Source organism: Leptonychotes weddellii, chromosome 4 (genome assembly GCF_054177405.1).
Source record: "Leptonychotes weddellii isolate Sample4059 chromosome 4, ASM5417740v2, whole genome shotgun sequence".
Taxonomy (NCBI): domain Eukaryota; kingdom Metazoa; phylum Chordata; class Mammalia; order Carnivora; family Phocidae; genus Leptonychotes; species Leptonychotes weddellii.
In genome coordinates, this window is record NC_138372.1 from 139,122,853 (window position 1) to 139,147,809 (window position 24,957).

General features: G+C 37.9%; 1 protein-coding gene across 9 annotated transcripts in view; it reads right to left on the reverse strand.

The window, feature by feature from the left end:
• Positions 1 to 24,957, reverse strand: part of NCALD (neurocalcin delta) — a 366,474-nt gene that overhangs the window by 132,068 nt on the left and 209,449 nt on the right. For 4 of the 9 annotated variants that reach the window (XM_081816325.1, XM_081816327.1, XM_081816323.1 and 1 more), the window contains one exon: positions 14,808 to 14,888. The exons of the other annotated variants lie outside the window; for them this stretch is intronic. The gene's annotated coding sequence lies outside the window, so the exon portion shown is untranslated. The remainder of the gene's footprint in view (positions 1 to 14,807; positions 14,889 to 24,957) is intronic. 9 annotated transcript variants of the gene reach the window in all.

The following is a 24,957-nucleotide window of genomic DNA, read 5'->3' on the forward strand; positions in this document are numbered from 1 at the left end:
CTTGGGGCCTCTTCCACAAAGGGAAGACTTAGTCACTTCTGTACTTCATTCCATACCAAAATAAAGTGAGCAGTCCCCAGTGTGTTCGAATGGGATCCCCAATATTTTCATTGAGAGGAATGGCCTTTTCTATCTTCCCAAGCTCTAAGATCACTGGGAGAAGGACACTGACAACAATGAAATCTCTAGTGCTCTGCCCCTCACCTTCATGCAGGTGTTTCCCAAAGTGTGGAGGGCATATCACTAGTGTTACTCAAGACAATTTTAGGTAGTGCATAGTTACGGTAGATTTTGGTTGTTTGTTTGTAATGTGCATTATAAAAAATACAACTGGCATTTCAAATCTGTAACTTCACAGCTATTACTGCTTAGGGCAAATGTAAGTTCAAATATAAAAGGGGAGTGTTTTAAAGAAAGATATTAAGTAAAAAATACTATAGATGGAATGTGGATATGGCAAAAATCATGAAGATGGGATATGAATGACTAAAGCTTGGGAAACTCTGTTTAATGGAAATGATTTGAAACTAGGAAGAATGGGGCATGATGTCAGCTTTTGGCCATACTTCCTCCTTCCTTGCAAAGCCCTGAGCTTAGGGTGGAGGGTGGGAATGCAGCTGTTACCACAACTGGGATTCACAATTTCACACCAGGGACCAAAATACGTAAGAAATGTTTCTGAATGGATAAATCAAATTCATATCCTGCTATAACCAAGGATAACATTACCATTGATTTACAATTAGAAGCACTCTGATAAAATCCTTTCAGTTTAGAAGCTGAAAAGCCCAGAGAGGTCACATGATTTGGTTAGTATCATCCCAGTGAATAGTAGCAGAACTAGAACTCAAAGCCCAAAGTTGGCTCATTCTAAGTCTTTCTACTAGGTTGTTGATGCCAGATGAGTCTTTCTGACACCAAGTCTTATCTATTTCTGATTCTACCTAGTTAGATTTAAGAGAGTAGCAGGAGATAAAACAAGAGAGGCAATATAAGGTGGCAGGGGAGACTATATCAGGACTTGTAGGCCAGTATGACAACTTTTGCAGGATTCACCCAAAAGGTGGAGCTAATAGTTGTACCTCCTCCAGGCAAAAGAGCCAGAGGAAGTGACATAAGCAGAGAACTGTCACTAGCAGTCTGATAATATTGCTATAGAGTCCTCTTCACAGAGCCCTCTTCTAAAATGTTTTATTCTGGAAAAAAAAGAAAATGTTTTATCTTGGAATAATTTTAGTTTACATAAAAGTTGCAAAGGTAGTACGTATAGACAGTTCCCATATACCACTTACCCAGCTATTGCTAACATTTTACACAGCCATGGTGTAGTTATCAAAACTAAAATTCATATTGTTACAACACTATTAAGTAAACTACAGGCTTTATTTGGATTTCCTCAGTTGTTTTTTTTTGTTTTTTTTTTTCCCTAGGATACAGCCTAGGATACCATATTGCATTTGTCACGAGCTCTCCTGAGTCTCCTCCAAGTTGTAACAGCTTCTGCTCTTGTTTTTCATGACTTTGACACTTTAGAAGAGGTCAAGTATTGTGCAAACTTTCCCTCAATTTGGGTTCTCTCATGATTAGACTGGGATCAGGGATTTGGGGAAAGAATACCACCAAGGTGAAGTGCCCTTCTCATTGCATCATATTAATGGATAAATGCTATCAGTATGACTTATCAACAGTGATAGTAACCTCGATCACTTGCTTAAGGTGGTGTCATGAGGTTTACCCACTGAAAATTTTCTCTCTTCTTTTCCATGTTTGTTAGAAGCATGTCATTAAGTCCAGCCTATACCCACAGAAGATTAAACTCCACCTCCTGGATGAAGAACTGTCAAAGAATCTGTGACATACATTAAAACTACCATGGTCGTTAGTAAATATTTTGAGAGAAATACATTGAGGCTATGCAAATATTCTCTTTCTCCTTAAATATTTGCCGACTGATCTTAGGATTCACCAGTGGATCTTGCCCACAGCAATTATTGCTGTGATGTCCTAATGATGATTTTCTATTGCTCACATTTCTTCTACATTTATAGTTTAGAATTCATCTATTTAAAAAAAAATATGCTCCTTCTCTTCCATTTATTTAATCATTTATTTATATCCCTATGGACTCATGAATATTTATTTTATTCTTTCAGTTATAATCTAATATTATTGCTATTTATTTTTTGCTCAAATTGTTCCAGCTTTGTCTATAGAGAACTTTGAGGTTGACTCCTGTATCCTTTTGACATGCTCTATCCTTAAAAAAAAATAAGGTGGTTTTTTTTTAGCACTTTCAAACTTTCTATCATCATAAGGTACTCCACATTTATCTTGCATCTTCCCTGCCTTAGCTCTACAATCAGCCATTCTTCCAAGGATCCCTGGTTTCTTTAATTAGAGAAGGGTATTTAGAAACCAAGATGTGGGAGCTGGATGCATTCATTTTTCCTGGGGTGTTATGCTTCTAGGCTTTCTCAATACACAGCTAGAAAATATATGTATGTATTTGAACCCACATATATACACATTATCAATATTAATTTCTGGGTGTATTTGTGTGTATATGAGTATATATACATGCATATGTACATATATATGTATGTATTTGTATAAATGTACATATATTTTTTTTTCAGTAAAATATAAGATTTTACTGATATCCCCAGAGCTACTCTGAATCAACTGGCCTAATATGGACACCCAGTATCAACTTAAAGGCTCCACCTTGTCTCTAAAATCCTTGATTAGTAACTATTATGGGTTGAATTGTGTCCCCACAAAAGATACATTGAAGTCTTAACCCACAGTACCTCAGAATGACCTGATTTGAAAATGGAGTTGTTGCAGACATAATTAGTTAAGGTTAAGGTCATACTGGAATATCCTTAATCTAGTATGACTAGAGCCCTTAGATGAAAAGGAGAAGACAGAGACACAAAAGAAAGACAGCCCTGTGAAGACAGAAGTGGGGATTAGAGTTAGAGTGCCACAAACCAAGGAACGCTGGAGGCTACCAGAGATGAAAGAGACAAGGAAGTATTCTTCCCTAAAGCCTCTGGAGGAAGCATGATCCTACCAACACCTTGATGGCAGATTTCTAGCCTCCAGAACTGTGAGAGAGTAACTTTCTGTTGTTTTAAGCCACCAGTTTCTGATGCTTTGTTATGGCAGCCCTAGGAAACTAATACATCACCTATATATTTGATACTATTTTCTACCCTTTATAACCTGATAACACACAAATTGTCCACTTTACTCCAAAGGCTATCTCAGTTATATCACATTTAAGACCATCTGGAACCTTCCTAGACCTCTGTCCTTGGTAGCAAAGATGGTATCTTACTTTTTGTTACATCGCTATTACCTGATTCAGTGCCAGGTACAAGTGCTCACTAAATGTTTGCTACTTGAACATCTATAGGCCTCCTCTGTCTGTCAATCGGTTAGACTAGCCAGGAGAATCTCCTTTCTAATACCTCCCCCCCTTTTTTTTTCCTTTTTGACCTTAAGATCTGCTAGGTAAAGTTCATTCATCTGTCTTTCCTTCCTTCTTCCCTTCCTTCCTCCCTTCTTTCCTTCCTTCATTTCTTCCCTCTTCCCTTCCTCCCACTGTCCCTCCAACTAATATTCACTGGGCACATACCGTGTGCATAGACTAGTTTTAGACACTAGAGAATTAACAGTGAACAAAAGAGACAAAAATCCTTGCCGTTTCGGAGGCTTACATTCTAATGAGGGAGAAAAATCTAGAATGTGAATGGCAAATTACCTATGTTTAAATGACAAATAAGTAGTAGCATAGAATGATAGACTGAACTTTGGGAATGGTTCCCATGGGTTATTTGGCCAGCTGTGGTCTGGTAGCCTCCTTCCCCAAACCAAAGCCCCTGGCTGAACAGCTGCACTTTTCTTGCTCAATTTTTAAATTATTCTCTTCTCCCTAAGAAGGAGAGGGGGCTGAGGGAGAAGGGGAGAAAACAAACTGGCCAGAAAAAAGAGTAGAAAGGAAGGAATGAGAATATTGATTCTAATACAATGTATTTTAACGCCAACACTTCCTGAGCTGTGTCAGGCCTTACCTATGTGAATATCTTTGTTATAATTACATCATCAATTGAAAACACAACTGCATAATAATAATGGCTAGACAGAAATGAAAGTTTGCTGTGTGCCAGGAAGTGGTCTAGACACTCACCAACTTGATCCTTACCACAATTCTGAGACAAGTACGGTAATTTTTCATTCCACAGATGAAGAGCTGGATGCTCAGAGAGGTAAAACCATTTGCTCTGAATCTCACAGTTAGTAAACGGCAGAGTCCAGACACAGATGTCAGTATGTCAGATTTCAAAGTCCTGACCCTTCCTCCTCCCTCCCCAACAGGTGGCACCAGCTGGCTAGAGCCGCCACCCAACACAGCCTTCAAACAAAATTCCTTCCATGAAAATGTTCTTCTCAACAATGGACCCTCTTGCTGACCCTATCCCTTTCAGCACTTCATTGTGAGGACTTTTTTTTTTCTAACTGCTCTGTCCCAGTGCTCTGTCTCCCCTGGTTACTGGGGTAACAGGTATCTTGGGTGATATCTGCTGGATTTCCTCTGGCCGTGGCCTCTTTATCTTTCCCAGCACTCTCAGCCTTTTAATTGTCTCCTTATTATTTAAGCCAGCATGGAGCAATTTTCCAAAACATCCAATTAGCAAGTGCACAGAAGGAACTGGGTCCATAATTAATTAGTGATTCTAGGACACAACAAAGCAAAAGTAAAGCCAAGGATGTGGAAAGCACTGAAAACTGAAACCACAGGAAGAAGAGACACACATTCCAGGACCCTTCCCCATGAGGGGCAAAGAATCGAACAATCCGCTCACTAATTCAAATCCCCAAAGCCCCTGCACACTTTTTGGGATTGAACAACATCAATCTTTCGGTGACAGTCCCAAGTGCAACATCTCCCCCTCCAGGATGAATGGCTGCTTCTGTTTTTTTAGCAGTGAACTGATTCTTTTCTGTTTTCATGCGAGAAGGTTGGCCCCTCTTTCCTCCCACAATTGTTTAAGCCTCTTCAGAGACAGTCTTTCCTGCAAGATGGCCCCAACGCCTGGGATTTCTTGCTCATCATCAGAACAGAGGCCAAGTTAGAACATCAGGATTCAAGAGACCAAGCTAGGATGACTGTGGCGGCCGAGAAAGGGAAGACAGCAGAAGAATGCCAGGATTCTCAGATGTACAGTTACTATTCCAATTTGGAGAAGAAAGCAGGGCTTTGGTAGAAGTTTATCCAGATCAAGGAACTCTGGAGGCTACCAGAGATGAATATGCTCTTTTTCTTCCATTTATTTATTTAACCATTTATTTATATCACTATGGACTCGTGAATATTTATTTTGTTTTCTCCGGACACCAACTCATTCTCCAACATACTTGTGAAGTGTAAATGGCAGGGAGCGCTAGCACTGCTATTAGTGAAAGAGTTACCCTCCCATTAGGAGGAAATGAGGATTATCCTGTATGGGTTTTGGTTCTTATGGACTCTCATTATTGCCTGAAAGGCCAGAGCCAATAAAACAAGAAGTCTGAAGAGCATTACAGCAAGTTCCCACATCTCACAGGGGAGACATCACCTACTTGCCAGCAGTGAAAATTAGGACTTATATAGAACATTGAGTTGTAGGAATCTTTCACTACTTTTTCTTACCTATAGCCTAATTTCCTTTTGGCTCTAGACTGAACTAATACCAGCTCTCAGGGCTGATTTCTGTACTTATGGGAGTATCCCTAAACCCAGCCCACCAGGCCACGGGCTAAGCACTTTGATTACTACCATGGCAATGAATATGAGCAAGGTTAGATGAAAGGAAAGTGAAAATAGCCCGTAAGACATTTATAAGACAGACTAGTTGCTGCTGTTGTTGCTAATCAAAAGAGTAAATAGGGCGCCTGGGTGGCTCAGTTGGTTAAGCGACTGCCTTCGGCTCAGGTCATGATCCTGGAGTCCCGGGATCGAGTCCCGCATCGGGCTCCCTGCTCGGCGGGGAGTCTGCTTCTCCCTCTGACCCTCCTCCCTCTCATGCTCTCTGTCTCTCATTCTCTCTCTCTCAAATACATAAATAAAATCTTTAAAAAAAAAAAAGAGTAAATAACTATGATGCATGTTGCTAAGCAATGTTGCATTTTCAGTCCTTAATAACTCCATTAGTAACAAAGGGTGACAAACTACATTTTGAGATTGATGAGACGCTTTACCTTGCTTCTGTGAATAATCAGCCTCAGCAACCATGGCTCCTAACACAAAGCAAAAATGATTAGCCTTGTCCCCTGGCTGGGATGCATATTAGAACTCAGTGGTATATGTCCCTTTGGAAAGGCTAAGGCTTTTCTGCTAACCCATCTCCCATGGTACTTTAAGTCTTAAATAAATAAACAAAAATACATGAATTGACAAATAAGCACACACATTCTTTCCCCAAAATGCTGCTTCTCACTTATTATATAAGCATATGTAATGAGTGCTTGAAAATTGTGAATTTTAAATACCATACCCTTAAAGATTTGTAGTACAATGATTCTACAAATATCCATCCTTCTGATTCAAAGATAGGCTTTGGGGGGATTCTGTGTGAAGGTGACCAACTCTGCAGCCCAGTCCCAGATCCTGTGTTGATGACAACTACCCCCTAGTTTCTAGATGCCAGGAAGTGGCTCAGAATGAGCTGCCAACTAATGGCTTCTTGCTCCTTTCCCCCAGTTACCCAGAATTCCCAGCTACTAAGTAAGTATTAGACAGAAGTAGTCTGCAAGAAAATAAAACCTCTTCAGCAAGATTCTACCAATGGAATTCTGGAACTTTCCATCTCCTTAGACAAGCAATGCTGCCTAAGAGACACTACTGTCAGAGAGCACAATCTGGAGCCAGACTTTCTAAAGTAAGTCTCAACTACACAACTTCCCATTGAAGTGACCTGGGTAAATTCATGTCTTCCTGCCTCTATTTGCAATGATTAAGCAAGCTGATATATGGAAAGTGCTTAAAACAGTGCCTCCTTCTGTCACCTTTTGGTTCTGGAGCAGAACATTATAAGCGTTTGCAAGAATCTTCAAATACTTCCCTGGTCAAAACAAGCAAATACCTCAGTTTGTAAAGGAGGAAAAAAAACTGACTCCAGAAGGCAACCTTAGGATCTGTATTTGCTGTTTTTATATTTCAGAGGAAGTCACTGATCTAGAGAAGCTAGAAATTGCCAAAATTTGAATTCCTATAACATCAAACTGTTACTAATTATGGTTCTGGTCATATGCCATATGTTTCCCAGAAATAACAAATGTTCCATGGAAAAATAAGGGGCTAATAAGGGTGGGAAAAACATATAGTAAATGTCCTTGTTTTTCTTGGCTGTTAACTTTAAAATAATGAAATATTCAATGAAAAGTACTGAACTACAGTGACTTCTTACCACTTCAGAAAGATACCCTTGAACTACTGAAAGTTAGAAATCTATGTTCAAATAGCATCATCAAGTAATTTATTCTGAATTTCTTACATTTTAAATCTTGAAAAATGTTACTCATGTCCCAGGTGCTTTTCCCAGTAGAAATTACAGTGGTAGATGTGAAAGTAACTCCATGTGATTCTCATTTTCAGAAATACAATTTTAGACCGCTGAAGACTTTCAATGTGTCCCCTTGAGCAGCATAAAAGAAAGGCTTTAAATATAGTTTTGTTTTTGTGGGGTTTTTTTTCTTCTTCTAGGAATACATTTCTCTCAAACAATTTCTCAATATTGCTATTTAACAGGCTGTTTTAGACTTCTTTTAAACTCCTTTTATTTTACTTAAGTGAATATGATTGCAGTGAGTTTTTGCAACTATCCAGTGAAAGAAAATTAAATTATTGATCAAGTGATCTTCACTCATAAAGGCCATACCGGCAGTAGGAAGAAGGGGGTATGTTTTATTTCAGTAGCTTTTACACAAAGAGCACTATATTTTAAAATAAATCAGTCTGATATTCTCATTCATTCCTATTTTCTGATATAAGTAAGGCATGATAACCCTGGGTTTAAAGAATCGAACAATCCGCTCACTAATTCAAATCCCCAAAGCCCCTGCACACTTTATTTTCTGATATAAGTAAGGCATGATAATCCTGAAGGTGCTAAAAATTGATCAAGATCTGATCCAAGCTACTTTGGAGACAGGTGTTATTATCTATAGCATGTTACTTCTACATGTAATAAGTGTGCTTACTATGTGACAGGCAATGCCAGGGGCTAGAATTATAATGATGAAAAAAGCAGACCTGGGCCCTGTCCTCACGGAGCTTATAGTCTGGTGCAGTGCTGTGGACCAGAACCCCATGAGCTATTCTTATCAGACTGCAACAGGGTAAGTATAGACGTTGCAAGTAATTGTTTAGACATTTTTACAGTAGGGGACATTGCTGCAACATCCAAATGTGTGACCAAGTGGACTCATCTCATTGGATGGAGTATAGATGGGGTATATGCAGAACTTGCATAGTAAGTTTCACACGGAGAGGTCTAAGTACTGGTCATGGACGAGAGGATACATATCGGCATGTGATGGATTGGAAACTAAAAAAAAAAATAACCCTCCCCATAGATAGTTTGAAAAGCACTAGTCTAGTGTTTTCCAAGCATTATAGGAAAGAAAGAAAGAGGGATGGAAGGGAAGGAAGGAGAGAGGAAGAGAGGGGGAGAGAGACAGAGGGATAGACGGAGTGGGGGGAAGAGAAAGGAAGAGAGTTTAATTCCAACTGAGAACATTTGGGAAAGTTCCATGAAAGAAATGATTCTTAAGCATGAATTCGAATTTCAGGGGTTAGAGATCACAGCACGAGAAGAGCTAAGAAGACAAAAGTACAAGGAGATGTTTGTTATGCTGCTCAGGCCACCTGGTTCATTGCTGTCAGAGAGCGATATGGGGACAGGAGCAAACGGAGTTAAGAAGAGGAATCTGAAGAGGTGGGCTGTAGTCAGTTAGTAGAAAGCTTTGAGCACCATGAAACAGAATTAGAACTTTATTTTTGAGACAGTGGTAGTTTTTAAATATGCCTGAACATGATAGGAAAATAAAAGAAAGCTCTATTTTACAAAATAATACTGTTGTCATTTGAAATATATGCAACATTTTGAGGCAGGAGGCCTTGAGGTAAAGTAAATAACAGTAAAAAAGAATTTTAAAAAATAGTTCCCCCAATGGTGCCATATATTAGTCACATGTCTAAGTAAATTTATGCAATATTAAGTCTGCCCAGGCACCATAGCATAGTAAAACACCCCTTTGGAAGATCTAATCATGCATGATTGAAGTGATTTTCAAATGCCATTGCTTAGCTTAACAGTGACAGAGAGAACATATATTCTTCCCGTTTTCAGAAATTTTGATTAAACCACAGATATTAAGGGGACATTAAACCAATATATTATTGTAAGAGCTTATACCAAAATGTCAAGTACCATCACCAAAGGACCCAAGAGTGACACTTTCTTTTCTCTCTGTTGTCCTTAGCTTCTCATAAAACTAGAATTGCACTCATTAAATGTGCCTCATTTAAGTTTCTATGTGCCACCAAAAGGCTATTAATTCTTGCAACTGACTGAGTTGGAGTCTTTTTAAGATTCCCATAAATGTATCTTTTAATAAAAAATAGGTGAGCCACTAAGTAAGTTTTAAACTTTGAGGGTAAAATTTTATAACATTGTAACAAATAAAACAAGCCTCTCAAAGTGTAGGCACTCTCCCGCCGGCGGTAGAAAAATGTCTTGCCACATTAGGATTTCACATGTTTGACTGAGTAAAAATCTAATTAGTTACTCTTCTAACTCTGGTTTCATAATATTATTTTTAATTGTGATGTACGAACTATAGAATTATAACGATACCCTCCTGTTAAACTGAAAGCTATGTATTTAGGATTGGGCACGGTTGCAATACAACCATAATACAAAGCTAGAACACAGCCCTGGGACTCACTGATTACGATATACTAAAGCAGTGGTTCTCAACCGAGAGTGAGTTGGCCCCTCCCAGGAGGTATTTGCAGTACAAGGGATGATTGTCATGACGGCGCATACTGTTGCCACCAGAATGTCACCAAACATTCTCCACTGCATAGGACAGCCCCTTGCAACAGAATGATCTGGTCCAAAATGTCAACTGCGCTGCACTTGAGAAACCCTGTACTAAAGCATCCCACTAACATTTCCATCATTTTTCTTGGCATACGTGGGAAGAATCCCTTTGATTCATGCAATCCGAATATCAGAAATAAAGAAGTTCCCGAAGACTGAAACAGATAATTATTATGCCTTGGCTCTAATGCACTAGCCTCTGATTTTTGCAGGCAAGACCTGAAGGTGACTCTCACAGGTGCCCTGGTTTAATTCCATCAATGGTGATACTTTATATGCAGATATGGAAACACTGCCAATCGGGAAATCTTCAAGCAGATCTTCAGAAAAGACAGGCAATGACTGAAAACTCAAACAGTGTTCCAGATATGTATGATTTTCTGAACTGTAAGTCACTGATTACTTCAAGATGCATCATCAATTAAATAACAGCTTTTGGGAATGTTGCAAAGAAATACCTTTCCTTAAATGTATACATTGATTTTAAGATGTGTATCTTTCTTAGAGATGGTAAATGGCAAAATCTACAAAGAATATTAAGTGTATAATAAGACATACTAAGCTCTGTGTTAAAACAAATAGACTCTGAAATACTCTCCCTCCTGGATCCTTCTCCATCAGTGTTAGCTTCCACTGTTTTCACTGAGGTCTTTTTATTGCTCCCTTCGTCCTCCACCCACCACTCCAAGAAGAGGAGGTAAGGTGCAAGGTGGGCTGTGGTATCACTAGATCCTCAGAAACAAGAATACAAATCTCACAGCTTCCCTCTCTTATGATCCTCTCTTAGAGTTTCTCCAAAGTCTTTAACTGTGAATTAAGTACCATGAAGAACACCTGCGCTAAGCATGGTCCTAGCACTGCTAGAACATATCACTTTAGTTAACTAAACAAAGAAATCACTACACTTAGATGCAATATAATAAATATTTGAAATTATTTTTTAAATTTCAGCTAAAGACTACCCACATCACTCATGAACAAACAAAAACTTACTATAAGACCTATACATTTCCTTATTGGCATATTATCTGCTTGTTCCACTAGAATTTAGGATCCATATGAACAGGGCTTTTGTCTTGTGTGTATTGGCTGAATGAGTGAATGAATGAATGAATGAATATCATCTCCCAAAGAGCACAGTCATTATAAAATCACAAACTTCTTTTATTTTCACACTAGTGATAGAAGACAATAGGACTCATTCTGTTAGAAACTATTCATGTTCACTCGTTCTCTACTAAGTCTTTCATGATCTGCCCCTGCCACCTTTCTAGCTTTCCCTCACATCGTGTCCCTCTTGCTCTCCACCAACACTGGCCCGGGTTCAGTTCCCAGTAAGTGCTATGTTCCCTGCTACCTTAGGTCCTCCCAGAACACTCTCCTCCATGTTCCCAACCTCTTCAAATTTCTTCAGGGAAGTCTTCCCTGATGACCACTTATCTAAATGTAGTACCGGTATTTTACAGTCTCAGTTTCCCATGTTTGTTTTCTTTCCCATCATAGTAATGATCACATTTGTAAAATGTGTGCAGTTATTTGATGACCATGTCCATCACCACTCAACTGTAGGCAGAAACCATGCCTGTCTTGTTCCCCATTAATATAGACATCATTTAACACAGTGCCTGTTTTAAAGCAAGTACTGGATACATATTTATTGGATGAATAAATGAATTATGTTTCTAGGAACATTATGTTACCGAATATACAAGTCCAGGATAGACTATATCATTCTCCACTAGGGCTCAGATTGGTAGGAGCTTAATCGACACTTTTTGGTTAATTGGAATCATTTATCTACTGTCATTAAACTATCTGCTCCTAAGTCTACATGACACTAAGTCTACATGCTGCAAAATTGCTAGAAATCGATTGCTCTCTTTCTAGTCTTTTTTTCCTACATACTAATAAAAAAGCAGCTTGGTTTATTTTTTTTTTCACTAAATTTATTAGCTATTTTGATATTATGAACATGGCTGGAAAATGGTTGTCAGGAAATCAATTATTTGGATGATCAGTATTTGCGTCTATTTGAAAACATCTGGAAGCATACTTTAATTATCCCCTAGATATTTGGTGTCTTGTGTTCTCAACCTCTGAGATTATCTCTCCTCATTACTGTTCCTGAATTAAAGATATTCTGTTGACACAATAAGTGGTTGTTTTTGTTTTTGTTTTTGATAGAGAAGAATTTATAGGACATTGAAAATAAAGAGTAGTGAGCTCCCGGGCTAAAAGGATTAAAATAATATTTTTTAAGAGGAGAAGGAAAGGGGTCTTTAGTGCAGAAAAGTATAGAAAAATATAATTCCATGTAATGTCATGTAACTGAGAAGCTAGTTACATAGGAAGCCTTGGGGAAGATATGGACTTCTTGAGGATCCAGACAAAATGACTCTAGCCTAAAGGAGCTAAAGAGAGATACCCAGGTGACAGGAAATCAGAAATAATTGTAAACCTGGAGTCTATTCATATACTTCACCTTAAAATAGTTTCTTTACATATATCTTTCCTATTTATTGCTATCAGGATCTCTGTCACTAGGTAAGAGTATCTGAAATTCTTGAACAAAATTCCAGAAAGCACAGGAAATGAGGCAGTATTTGCCAACTTCGGCCATCCATTTGGAAAGCCCCAGTTAGGAGGTTTAGTCTGTTACAGAGGTCATCCTCATCCCTGCCATGCCCACTCTTCTCTCAAGACAACAGTCGTTGAGCAGGAAGTGGCTCCTTCACTCCCTCAAGAACTTTCCTGTCAATTTCTCATCCAAATTGTCCTCTTTTGGATCTGGAAGATGCCTTGAATGTGCAGCATGAACTCCTGCAGCCTAGCCTCTCTTTGCTCCACATAAACCAGAGATGAAGTAGAGCATAGCTGGGGCTCACTCACACAGAGAATCTACAGTAAGAACCTGTCCCTGAGATCATGGAAGAGAGACCTGCATGCTTGAGGAGGGGCAGGGATACCAGAAGCTAACAGCAGACATGTTGATTCTCTGCACCTCCATGTCAAGGGGAATAACTGAATCATACTCATGTTTTCCTGTCTTTTGGGCAAGAACACACATTTTCCTATTTAGTTGGATGTCACAAAGATCCAAGGAACTAAGCAATGGCTACTGTCATGTTTATGGTTGTGATGATCCTAAGTACTTCAACCAGATTATCACAAGAAGAAAGAGCCTCTAGGGCTGCCTGATCCCTACCAACTTAAATGCACAATTCTATCTTGGCCTCCAGGAGAAATGTAGTGGGGTTGAGGCTCAGTTCTCAATGATATGAAGAAAAAAAAATTAGAGCTTGCTTAGCATGACCTCAAATATTTTATTACTGTCCTATGTATCTCATTAAAAGCACTGGCCTATCAGATTTGGAATACAGACTTTTCACTTTCACTTTCTTGTTACATCCAGATAAGCCATGTTGTTCATCTAATACCTAAGCCATAGAGACTGAATGGTGATGAAGAAAGTGGGATGAGAAAGAGATGAGTACACTTAAATTTCATTTTATATCAACTTATTTCCCTTCCCTGCAACATCAGGAAAATACAAAATAAGGTTTTGTCCTTACCCACATTTATTTTATTTTTGCCATTTTTTTTTAAAGATTTTATTTATTTATTTGAAAGACAGAGAATGAGAGAGAGAAAGCACATGAGAGGGGGGAGGGCCAGAGGGAGAAGCAGACCCCCCGCCGAGCAGGGAGTCCGATGCGGGACTCGATCCCGGGACTCCAGGATCACGACCTGAGCCGAAGGCCGTCGCTTAACCAACTGAGCCACCCAGGCGCCCTATTTTTGCCATTTGTTCTTCATTTAAAACTACCTGGTCAAGTAAACATTAGATTAATATTGATGCCTTGTTTACAAATAGCCACAAAAAAGTATAACCAGGGCCTAAGTCGTATTATTACCTTGCTTATAAATCTTATCTGGCCCTCATCTGGGGCCATTAGCATATCTTGAAAAATTTCCAAGAACTTCATATACCAGTAGATTTCCCTTCCTGAAAAGCCAATTTCCTAAATATCCAATGAGATGGCTTTTGAGACCCACATCAACAAATTAGGAAAGTAATAATGTTCCTATCTTAACAGGAAATCCACTATTGCGGATGATGCTGCCCTAATTATACCATAATAGAATTTCAAAAGAATTGTTTCTGAATTAAAAAAAAAATCCCATCTACTTGCTGCACAATATCCTCTTCAATTTTCCATACCAAAAGAGTAGGTTTAGAAAGGAAGGAAGGGCACATACTGCTTTTTTTTTTTTTTCCAGGAAGAAAGTCAGGTTTTTACTTCGTGATCATGTCTCCTGTTTGTTTTTTTTAAAGTAAATTTCTTACACTTAAATAAGGTTTCCATTCAATGAATCACCACAGAAGAGAATAGATTTTTTAAAAAATGAGAATGTACCATAATTTTCTTGTCAGTAAGATACAAATTCATCAAGAGTTAAAGTAGAAATAGATACCTTGTGACCAAGGTTTCATGGCAGATTAATAAGCTAGCATTTGTTATTTGCCAGATAGCAAACATATAAACACACAATAACCTACCTGAGATGCAACATTTTTGCATTCTGAATCATAACTTAATAATAATCACAATTTAAAACCCAGACATTCAAGAGGTTAAAAAGGGAACTCACAATATGCAGTCAGGCAGCGCCCCGGATCACAGAACCTTCCACGGTATAACGACAGATTTTATCACCAGCAGCTCTATGGCCCTGCAACCAAGATCTCTCATAATTAATGAATATTTTACTTGAACATTTGACAGCTCAGTAAGCAGTTTATGTAAGGCCGTTACTTTTATTTCTTCTGTAGTTGCCTTTGCAAACAGGAAACAGGAAACACACCTACAAGATCACTGACATATCTCAGCCTAATTGGTCTTTGGCTCAAAGTACCCAGGAGCGAGTCTTGTATTACAGGGGTGATAAGTACAGTCCCCAAAAGAACGGGACTCAGGTCCTAACATTTCACAGTTTAAAATCCTCTGGATAGATGCTATGCAGGCCATTTATTACAGAGAGAAACAGGCCTTTTTAGTAACATTCAGGCCTTATGGCCTTAATCCTGGAAGGACTATAAACCTCAATAAACTCATATATATACAATATATATATGTATGAATACATATTATATATAATATACAATAACACATGTGTGTATATATACATAAATATATACTATATTAAGTAATATATATTATTTTAAAATATATACCTATATAAGCAATGTATTATTTAAAATAACATATATATTTTTTCCTGGAACATATCTGGAAACTATCATTCGGGAATCTTTTGGCTACAAATAACAGAAACCCCAACTCAAACTCTCTTATTGAAATAAATAACAAAACAAGGAAATATTTTGGTTCGTTGAGCTGGGGAAAAAAATGTCCAGATGTAGGGCTGATTTTGGGAAAACAGAGGTACACTACATCATTTGATTCTCTGCAATTCCCTTGGCACAGGTATTCTCTGCAGATTGATTTCGACTTCAGGCTGCCTCCCCTTGTTGCAAAAAATACTCGCTGTAGCAGTTCAAGACTACATATGTATCTTTCAAGAAGATAGTGTTAGCACTCTGGCAGTCCCAGGTTCTGAGGTCACTCAGATTGCCCATCACTGAATCTGTCACTATACTTTGCTGAATCGTTTTTAAACTAATCAAGGCTTATCCCTGGAGGTGAGGGTAGGATCTTTCCAAAGAAAAATCACACAGAAGGTCATTCAGGATACTGAAAGGAAGGGAAAAGAGATGATAGTACAGAAAATCAACACATGTTCACCACAGCGTCTGACAATAATCTGAAGATAGGCATTTGAGGATGCATATTCATGAATACACAAGTTCTTGCACTATTTAAAGATGTCAGCAAGAGAATGACCTGAGGTTCAAGAGATACTGATTACCCAAATCTTTACATTCAGTTGGACTTTCTGTTAACATTGGATTTGCTCTCTGAGAAAACAGGTCAGAATATTTCCACTGGGGGCACCTGGGTGGCTCAGTCGGTTAAGCCTCTGCCTTCAGCTCAGATCATGATCACAGGGTCCTGGGATCGAGCCCTGCATTGGGCTCCCTGCTCAGTGGGGAGCCTGCTTCTCCCTCTCCCTCTGCCCCTCCTCCCTACTTGTGTTCTCTCTCTCTTTCTCCCACTCTCAAATAAAGAAATTAATTAAATAAATCTTTTTAAAAAAGAGATGATTTCCACTGTGTTTATGAAATACATTTTATAGTGTATGAAGTGCCCTTGCATTTGATCTTCCATTTTGACATCCAAACAACCCTGAGGGGTGGGGGTGGGGGGCAGTGAGGGGACAGGCATTCCCATTGGAAGCTTAGAGGGTGGGGCAGACACTGCTGGTTACCTATCCAATCCCCAGTCTACTTTTTTTCCTTATGGAACCTTGATTTTGTTCAGGGCAGCAATTTACCCTGTAAAAACTACAGCTGAGGATGGTCAGGTGAAATAATAGTTTGGGACCTGGCCATGTAACATTAAGTAACTACATAGGGCTCCTGGAAAAGCTCTTTAAAAGAGCTCTCCACTCTCCACACTTTTTGATCTTTGCCCTTCCTCTTCTTCATGCCTGAAACATTGATACAATGCCAGAGATAAAGACATATCTTGCAGTCATGAAGTGACAAGCACAAAGAAAAAAGCCACATGCCATGAAGACTCAACTGACAAAAAGGAGCCACTACACTGGGCCTGGTTTGCCTGCTCCCAGACTGTTACATGAGGAAAAAAAAAAAAAAGAAAAAAAGCCCTCTATTTGGCTAAGCTACTGTAGAAGGATTCTTGTTACATGCAGCTGAACATACTTTGGATACAAGGAGGTTTTGCAACCACATAATGACAGATCAAGGCTTAATTCCGGGGCTCTTGACTCCTTGTCCTGCGATATTTCCAATAAACTGCAGTGCTTCTCCAAAAGCAGAATCTGTCCTCTGCATACCATACAAACAGGCATTTTAAATTTATGCTTTCTTTCTCAACAAATAGCTTATTTAAATGATCTGAGTCATAGTTCAAATGGTGAGAAGAGATTCATTGCTTTTGTTTTTGGTTTCTTTAGCTTTTTAACATGTGACACTCAAGCACTTGTGGAACTGCTAAGACACGAATGCCTTGGGTACCATAAAGGAAGCCCATCATTCAACCAAAATTTCTTTCAAAGCTGCCTAAGGAAGAATTGGCCATCTTCCCAAATCTTGCCATGGTTGACATTTCTTCCTGGACCTTCTCATTCACTCAGGTATTAAAAAACCAAAGAGGAGTTTTGGTGTTTGGGTCCACACATAAGGAGCTTGGAAATCACCACTCTGTCCTAACAACAGGTAGAATCCAATAACTCTTCTTGGATCTGTAAGAGAGGAAAGGACACAGGGCAAACCACTGCCCCAAGATTGGAAAGAGGAGCAGAGGAAGACAGGAGTCTTGGCTTCCCTGAGCAGGGACTAACCAGCAGAAACTGCCGTAGGAAGCAGTGTGAATTGTCATTTATGAATTGCTGCAATCTCTGTGGAGACAACTGAAGTGCTAGGGGGACCTAGTCAATAAAAAAGGGGGGCCCTCACGATACTATGAGAATTACTTCCAGGACATCTATCAGATTCCCATAGTCAATATCAGAGAAAAACCTCCTCCAGCTTCCAGAATGCAAAGGGACAAAGGAACCATTTTGAAATATGCCAGAGCACTCTATTCTTAACAAGGCCTGCCCCCAGAGTAAATTGGTTAACTAGAACTTAACCTGCCGGAGCGTTATGAAAACCTAACTGACCTGGGGAAGGGAAATACTGGATCCAGTCTCCTCTAGCCTTCCACTGTGGGAGAAGGGAAATACTCAACTGCAGCCCATGGTAGCCATCCTAAGAAAAGGGGGAGAAAAAAACTAGAACACTGTGAAGGTCTCAGTCCAGAGACACAGGCTCCCTAAAAGACTGAGACCTAATCATAGGATGTGCAGAGCACTTCCTCTCCCTGAAAACCCGACCACCACACTACTAAAGATCTATTTATAGCAGTTCCTATCACCTGGTACATCGTGTCTGGCTATCAGGAAAAAATTACAAGGCATACCAAGAGGAAAAAAAAATCACAATTTGAAGACACAGAACAAGCATCAGTACGAGTCAAGGCCGGGAAGATGGAATTAAAAGACAACAGAGCCCTCACAAAGGTTGGAATAATTCACTGAGCCAAATGTCAAGGAGGAGCCATACCCAAAGAACAATTCCAGAGGGATTAAGGGCTCAGTTGTGAAAAAGCAAAATGTTAAAACTTGTAGAAGAAAACATGGGAGACCATATTTTGGATCTCCAAATGGGAAAGGAGTTCTTAAGGCACAAAAGTGCTAATCGCAGAAGGAAAGACTGGTAAAATTGCCCTATTATAATATTAAGATCTTTGTTTATAAAAATGTATAATAAAGAGAGCAGAAGACATGCCAACATCTGAGACAAGTTTGCAACAAGTAAAATCAACAAAAGACCAGTATTCAGATTATATAAAGATATGTTACAAATCAGAAAGAAAAAGACAACACAACAAAAAAAAATGAGCAACAGATCTGACACATTGTCACAGAGGAGAAAAACAAAAATGGTAAATGTACATATAACAAGATGAGCAAGCTCATTTGTAATCAGGAAAATGCAAATTAAACTGATGGGAGTAGAAGTTGATAGAAGCACTTGCACACAATTTAACCTTAACTCATGAAGCTGAATGTTTATATGCACTCCAACTGAGTAAACCCACTCTCACTTATACTCTCTAGGGAAATTCTTATATATTGGCCCTGGAAGACATGCACAAAATGTTTGTAACAGCTTTCTTAAAAACACCAAAAAGCAATATTTAACACAAATGTCCATCAATCAGTAAGCATTTAAATAAACTGAGTTATATACATACAATGAAATATTAGACAACAAGGACAATCAATAAATCCGAGCTACAGGCAACAACTTGGGTGAACCTTAACAGCATAATGAATGAAAAAAAGCAAGAATGAGGTAACTACCTACAGATAGTGACTTTTTTTTTTTATAAACAAGAGCCAAGAATAGCAAATACGAACAATATTTTTGTTTAGATAAGCCCATACGTGATGCATTTTTTTAGTTACATATCATTTTGTCACAGGTGAAGATTTGTGTAATCAGTACTGCAGTCAAGACACAGAACTATTTATCACCACACAGAATTCCATCCTACTACCATTTTACAGGCACACCCATCCCCTCTGCTCCCATCCCTTATCCCTGGAAACCACTAATCTGTTCTCCATCTTTATAATTTTGTTATTTCTAGAATGTCAATAAGTGGAATCATATATGTGACCTTTTGATATGTGACCTTTTGATATTCAGAGGTCATATAATATGTGGCCTCTTGATATTGTCCTTTTGATATATGACCTTTTGATATTTAGCAGTCATATAATATGTGACCTTTGATTTTTTTTTAACTGAGCATAATGTCCTTGAGATCCAAGGCATTGCTTGCACCCACGTGGTTGCCTGTATCAATAGTTTGCTCCCTTTTATGGCTGAATAGTATCTCATGGTTTGGATGTACCATGGTTCGTTTAACAACCCACCTACTGTTGGGCATGTTGGTTGTTTTTGGGTTTTGGCTTATTGCAAATAAAGCTATTAGGAAAAACTGTCTATAGGTTTTTGTGTGGATGTAAGTCATTTCTCTGGGCTAAATGCCCAGGATAGTGATTGCTTGGTCAGATGATTCAGTTTATGTTTAGTTTTTAAGAAACTACCAAGCTATTTTCCAGAGTGGTTGTACCATTTTAACCACCAGCAATGTATAAAAGATTCAGTTTTGCCACATCTTTGCTAGTATTTGGCATTATCACTATTTATTCCAGGCTGTTCTAATAGATGGGTAGTGGTATCTCATTATGGTATTCCTTTGCATTTCCCTAGTAGCTAGTACTGTTGAACACCTTTTTATGTGCATATCTCCATCTATACATCCTCTTCAGTGAAATGCTTCTAACTTTTGTCCATTCTCTAATAGAACTGTTTCTTTTTTAACTGTTAAGTTTTGAGTTCTTTATGCAGTGTAGGTATAAATTCTTTGTCAGGTACATGTTTTGTGAGCATTTTTTCTCAGACTATACCTTGTCTTTTCCCATTTGTTGGTATATCCTTTCAAATTAATGTTTTCATGTTCTTTGGGTAAATCTCCAGTAGTGATTACTGGATCATAGGGGAGTTCTATTTTTAACTTTTTGAGGAAACTCCATGCTGTTTTCCACAGTTGCCGCACCAGTTTGCACTCCCACCAACAGAGCATAAGACGAGTTCCCTTTTCTCCACCTCCTTGCTCACACTTGTTTCCTGTATTTTTGATTTCAGCCATTCTGACAGGTGTGAGGTGATATCTCATTGCAGTTTTGATTTGCATTTCCCTGATGATGAGTGATGTTCAGCATCTTTTCACATGTCTGTTGGCCATCTCTTTGTCTCCTTTTCATATAAATTTTTGGAGTAACCTTATCTATATCTACAAAAATGTTTTCTGGAATTTTTTTTTCTTTTCTAAATTTTTAAAAGAATTTCATTAAACCTAAATATCAATTTGGGGAAAATTGACATCTCTACTATGTTGAATCTTCCAATCTATGAACATAGTATGGTTCTCCATTTATTTGATTTCTTTCATCAGCATTTTGTAGTTTTCAGCATACAAATCCTATACATGTTATGTTAGATTTATGCTTAGGTATTTTATGTTTTTGAGCTATTATAAATGATATTGTATATTTAATTTCAATACCCATGTATACACTGCTGGTATATAGAAATACAATTGATTTTCTATGCTTATTTTACATCTTGCAACTTAGCTGAACTCACTTATTAGTTCTAGTTTTTTGTAGATTCCATTGGATGTTTTTCATGCCATCTGCAAATAGAAGCAATTTTATTTCTTCCTTTTGGATCTATATGCCTTTATTTTCTCTTCTTACTTTATTGTACTGTGTAGAACTTCCAGTAGTATGTTGAATAGGAGTAATGAGAAAGGACATCCTTGTCTTGCTCCTGATATTGTGGGGAAAGGATTCAGTCTTTCACTATTAAGTATGCTGTTAGCTCCAAGTGTTTGATAGATATTCTTAAATCAATTTTAAGAAGCTCCCCTCAATTCCCATTTTTCTGAGAGGTTTTTTTTTTTAAGCATGAATTACTGAATTTTGTTGAATAATTTTTCTGCTTCAATTAGCATAAGTGTGATTTTTTCTTTAGACTGTTTACATGGTGGATTATACTGATTGATATTCAAATATTTTTTAAAGATTTATTTATTTATTTATTTGACAGAGAGTGAGAGAGAAAGAGAGAGCACAAGCAAGGGGGATAGCAGGCAAAGAGAGAGGGAGAAGCAGGCTCTCTATGGAGCAGGGAGCCCGACATGGGCCTTGCCTTGATCCCAGGACCCTGGGATCATGACCTGGGCCAAAGGCAGATGCTTAACTGACTGAGCCATCCTGGCACCCTGATTGTCAAATGTTGAATGAGCCTTGTATCCCTAGAATAAATTCCACCTGGTCAGGGTATATAATTATTTGCATATATTGCTGAATGCTATTTGCTAATATTTTGTTAAGGAATTTTGCATTTATCTTCATGAGAGTCATTAGTCTCTAGTTTTCTTATGTTGTACTGTCTTTTTCTAGTTGTGGTATCAGAGTAGCTTCATAAAATGAATTGGTAAGTGTTCCTCTTCTATTTTCTGGAAGAGACTCATAGGATTGATGTAATTCTTCTTTAAATATTTGGTAGAATTTTCCAGTGAAACCAACTGGGTCTGGAATTTTCTGTTTTGGAAGTTTCTAATTGCTAATTAAATTTTCTTAGTTATAAGGCTCTTCAAATTATCTCTCTTTAATTGTGTGGGTTGTGGTAGTTGTGCTTTTTGGGAAACTGATCCATTTCATATAAGTCATGAAATTTATATGTGTAGAGTTGAAGTATTCCTTTATTATTCTTTTGATGTCTGCAGTTCTGTAGTGATGGTAAGTCTTTTTGATTCCAGATACTGGTAGTTTGTGTCTTCTCACAAAGAAGTGTGTGTTGGAGGCTTATCAGTTTTGTTGATCTTTTCAAAGAATTGGTTTTGGGTTTAATCTATTCTCTCTACTATCTTCCTTTTTTCTTTTCTTTTTTTTTTTTTAAAGATTTATTTATTTATTTGAGAGAGAGAGTACATGAGAAGGGGGAGGGTTAGAGGGAGAAGCAGGCTCCTCGCTGAGCAGGTAGCCCGATGCGGGACTCGATCCCGGGACTCCAGGATCATGACCTGAGCCGAAGGCAGTCGCCCAACCAACTGAGCCACCCAGGCGCCCCTATCTTCCTTTTTTCAATTTTATTGAGTTCTCTTTATTATTACTTCCTTATGCTTGATTTAGGTTCATTTGCTTTTTTTTTTTAAACATTTTTTTTTTAAATTTTATTTATTTATTTGACAGAGAGAGTGAGAGAGCACAAGCAGGGGGAGCAGGAGAGGGAGAGGGAGAAGCAGGCTCCCTGCTGAGCAGGGAGCCCGATGCGGGACTCGATCCCAGGACCCTGGGATCATGACCTGAGCCAAAGGCAGATGCTTAACGATCTGAGCCATCCAGGCACCCCTCATTTGCTCTTTTTTACAAGTTGTTTTATAAAACTAGTTTCTGGGGATGGGAATTTTTATTATTAACTTATAAACTATAATTAAGAGACTTTTCCTCTTTTCTAACATATTCAGTGCTATAAAATTCCCTGCAGAACTGCTTTAGCTGAACCTCACAAATTTTGATACGTTGTATTTTCATTTTCATTTACTTCAATGTACTTTAAAAAATTCCCTTGTAATTCTCTTTGACCCACAGATGGTTTTAGAAGTTTGTTGTTTCAGTTCCAAGTGTTTATAGAGATTTTCCTGTCATTCTTCCATTTTTGATTTCTAGTTTGATTCCATTATAGTCAGAGAATATATTCTGTATGATTTTGATTCTTTTAAGTTTGTTGAGGTTTGTTTTATGGCTTATGGCCTAGGCTGGCATATATTTTGTGGTGCTTGAAAAGAATGTCTTTTCTGCTGTTGCTGGGTGGATTCTATATATGTAAATTAGATCTGGTTGACTGATAGTGTTGCTGTGTTCTCTGTACTTGCTGGTTTTCTGTCAGCTGTTCTATGAATTGTTAAAAGAAATGTGCTGAGATTTCCAACTCTAATTATGGACTTGTCAATTCCTTCAGATTTATCAGTTTTGTTTCACATATTTTGCTCTATTGTTTAGTACATATCTAGGATATGCATGCAAAATATTATGTTTGCTATGTCTTTTTGGTGGATTGACCCTTTCATCATTACATAACGTCCCTCTGGTTCTTGATCATTTTCTTTGTTCAGAAGTCTTTATCTGATCTTAATATAGCTGCTCCTGCTTTCTTCCGACTAATGTTTGCATGATATATCTTTTTCTTTTTACTTTCACCCTCCTATATTGTTGTATTTGACAGTAGTTTCTTATAGACAGCATATAGTTGGGTCATTTTTTTTTTTTTAAGTAAACTCTACACCCAATGTGGGGCTTGAACTCATAAGAGTCACATGCTCTACAAATTAAGTCAGCCAGGTGCCTCTATTTGGATCATTTTTTAAAAATCTATCATGTCAATCTCTGTCTTATAATTTGTATACTTAGGCCATTTACACTTAATGTAATTATTGACATGCTTGGGTTATAATCTGCCATTTTATTTTTTGTTTCCTATGTTCTTCATTTTCTCTTTCCTTATTTTCATTTTCCAGCCTTATTGTGAATACTTGAACATTTTTTAGAATTCAATTTTTATTTATCTGTAGTTTTTTTAGTATATCTCTTTGTATAGCTTTTTAATGGTTGCTCTTGATATTCCCTTAAATATGCATAACTTGTCAGAGTCTATTGTTTTCAATGTTATACCAGTTCAGTTAGAATCCTTACCTCCCTTTACATCCTTTTACTCTTCCTCATTTATAAAATAACTTTTTTAAATATTTCCTCTACGTACATTGAGAGTCACATCAGACAGTGTTATAGTTTTTGCTTCAATCATCTAATTTAGAAAACTTAAAAGAAGGAAATCTTATGTATTTATCCCTATTTTTACTCTTTGTTTTATTCTTTTCTCCATACTGATTTTCCCTCTTCTATCACTTCCTTTTTGTTTAGAGAAATTCCTTTAGCTATTTTTTTAAGATGAGCCTGCTGGTGACATATTTCTAGGTATTCCTTCAGCTGAAAATGTCTTGATTTCCCCTTCATTTCTGAAGGATGTTTTCACTGTTTGGGTTGGCAGTTCTTTTCTTACAACATTTGAAAATTTTCTGCCACTTACTTCTGGCCTCCATAGTTTTTGATGGGAAATCCACTGTCATTCTAATTGTTTTCCCCTTATAGATAAGGTCTCATTTCTCTCTTGCTGCTTTAAGACATTTTCTTTGAGTCTGACTGAGATGTGTCTTAGTGTGGTTTTTGGGGGTTAATCCTGTTTGGGGTATTTTAATCCACTTCTTGACACTTCTTCTGTTTCTTTTGCCAAACTTGAAAACTTTCAGCAATTGTTTCTTCAAATACTTTTTGAGCCTTGTCCTCCTCTTTCTCTCTTTCCAGGATGCTGATGATACATATGCTACACAGTTTTTACATTCCCTTGGGTCCCTAACGCCCTGTCTTTTTTTTTTTTTCCTCCCCCATTTTCAGTCTATTTTCTCTATTGTTCAGA